The sequence below is a fragment of the Scomber japonicus genome, chromosome 19 (assembly GCF_027409825.1).
Source record: "Scomber japonicus isolate fScoJap1 chromosome 19, fScoJap1.pri, whole genome shotgun sequence".
Classification (NCBI taxonomy): Eukaryota; Metazoa; Chordata; class Actinopteri; order Scombriformes; family Scombridae; genus Scomber; species Scomber japonicus.
In genome coordinates, this window is record NC_070596.1 from 5,525,424 (window position 1) to 5,528,032 (window position 2,609).

Here is a 2,609-nt window from a genome sequence, read left to right on the forward strand (position 1 = left end):
ACACATACTGATAATGCTCTGAACAGCAGCTTGCAGAGCTCTCACATGACTGACAGCTAAAACACCTTCACACAGCTGTACAGTCACTGCACCATCTCACAGTGCTCAACACAAAAGACACATTAGCACCTTAAATGATGAGCCTGATGGTGTGTTCAGAGACAACAGGAATGCAATCCATTTACCAACGTGAAGCAAAACTGAGAGGCATCATACATTAACACAAAGTCAAAAGAAAGAGAGTCCATGCCAGCTGCTGCTATGCTATTCTGCTGTTTTATGGCTTCATTACAGGAAAATTCTTACCAATACCTACCAATTTGTAGTTTTGTAGAACATCATTTCTATCAGTAAGGCTGTATTCACACCAGTCCTTCCATTCATTTGAATGAGTGTAGTATGTTTAGGCTACAGGAATGGGGACTGCATAGCGTGAAAGAAAAGTGACTGCATCAATGACATTAAAGAGATAATGAAATATTCTTCTTGACAGGAGCTGTGATGGCCGAGTGGTTAAGGCGTTGGACTTGAAATCCAATGGGGTTTCCCTGCGCAGGTTCAAATCCTGCTCACAGCGCAGAGAGACTGGCTCATGTTTCAGGGTGTCTCTCTTTATATACAAGAGACTGCATTGGTCAAATGTAAAATATAGCCATGAAGAGAAAGTTGGGCTGATTTCAAGTTGTTTTTCTCTTGGACCGAATCTCTTAGTTAGTTAGTTGGTCCACTTTCCCCATTGGTTGATTGGTTGAACAATTGAAGCAGAATGAAATGCATCACCAAAAGTCATGTTCATTGGTTCAATTTTAGCCGGGGGCAACAAAGTAAGCACAAGAACGTCCTGAAAATACCTCCTGTCTGTCAAAATATAAAGAAAAATACACATTTTACTGCTGGTTCAGGTCGGTCCATCCTGTTAGAAACTGTTGATTTCACTCATCTGCATCTAAGCATGCAAAGCACACCTCAAAAACGGTTTGACTCAAACTTGTAGATCATGCTTTCTAGTTGATCAGATCAAGGTCAGATCTAGAGCTTCAGTGATTAGTCAAATAGTTAATTAGTTGCCAACTATTAAATCCATTACCACCTATTTAATAATTGATTAATCATTTTGAGTCATTTTTCAAGAGGAGAATTTGATATGGACTGATCATTGATTGAATCATTGATTACACATCATGCCTGTGGGGGCACGGACTGACTCTTTATTCAGTGAATTCAAATGTGCTATATCGGGATAGGTATCCTTACTTGGATATGAGATTCGGGTCATATCGCCCAGCTGTACCCTTATAACTAAAGTAGGCAGAGAAATAGCTAAACATTTAACACACCTCTTTTCATTTTTCAGTTCAAGTCATTTTTGAGTAGTTTTAGTAAGCTGCTGTGGCTCAGGAGGTAAAGCGGGTCGTCCACTAGTTGGAAGACCGGTGGTTTGATTCCCAACTCCTCCGGTCCACGTGTTGATGTGTCCTTGGGCAAGATGGTGTCTGAATGCCTGAGTGAATGTTAGTTTCCTCTTGATAAGCAGGTTGGCATACTGCCTGGTAGACCCTATCTTCACTGTATGAATGGGTGAATGTGATATGAAGTGTAAAAATGTGTTGAGTCATCTCAAAGACTAGAAAAGTGCTATATAAGTACAGTCCATTTTACTTTTAGTCAAGTCATTTTTTTACTTTTACTTTCACTTAAGTACAATTTCTATCAAGTAGCAGTACTTGTACTTCAGTACTCTTACACCTCCGATTGTGTGAATTCATTAAGCAAAGGCTTGAATATGAAAGATGTCCATAGCTTCTCCAGGGTCATACTAGGGTTTTTTCAGGATCCTGAATTGATTGCTAGCATTTGTTTTGCACTAAAACCATTCCTTAGTGTGTTACGAACCGGCTCAAAGTCCATAACAGAAATGGGAATCACACATGACAACACGTATCTAAAATAATATTTATTACAAACATAAGTTAAATAACCAGTAAATAATCAGTTATATCCGTCATGAATGCAGTGTGTGGATGAGTGAAATGTGTGGTGCGATATGTGCCAACTCAACCGAAACCCAAAAGTCTAACCCATCTGGTTGGTGGAGGCCTGGAAGGAAGAGAAGAGAGCAAGTAATTACAAAGCAGCCAGCTAAATAGGCTGAGGCCTAAACTACACAGGTGTAGGTAGTTTCCCTGACGTCCTCTAGTCCCACCCACTGGCTCCTGAGCCAAGAAGCCCAAGGAAAAAGGGAGAGAGGGACGTCACACCCTCCCCCTTAAAAACTTCCAGGTTGACCATCCAAGACATGTAAACCATTCCACTTAATGCAGAATGTCACTTAACATTAACTGAAACCAAACTGCCTTCCAATTGTGAGTGTGTTGTAAACAAACCAACTTGGCCAAATACTTTTGACACCTTCCATGCGCCAACCCGTCACCTGGTACCACCTCAGCAACCTTGGATCCTTAGGAGCAAATTAAGAGGCAGATTAAATGAGAACAGGTGTAACAGAAGACATGTCAAAGCAACAAGACAACTTTAGGTCCAACATATAAAGTTGTAACAGCTATGCAAACTTTTTTCACAGAAAACAGTGAGAAGCTATGGTCTATGAT

At 40.5% G+C, this 2,609-nt stretch overlaps 1 non-coding gene across 1 annotated transcript; it reads left to right on the top strand.

Moving 5' to 3' along the window:
• Positions 1 to 495: 495 nt before the first annotated feature.
• Positions 496 to 577, top strand: trnas-uga (transfer RNA serine (anticodon UGA)). Its single transcript has one exon. It is a non-coding gene; the product is annotated as a tRNA-Ser (tRNA).
• Positions 578 to 2,609: the final 2,032 nt, after the last annotated feature.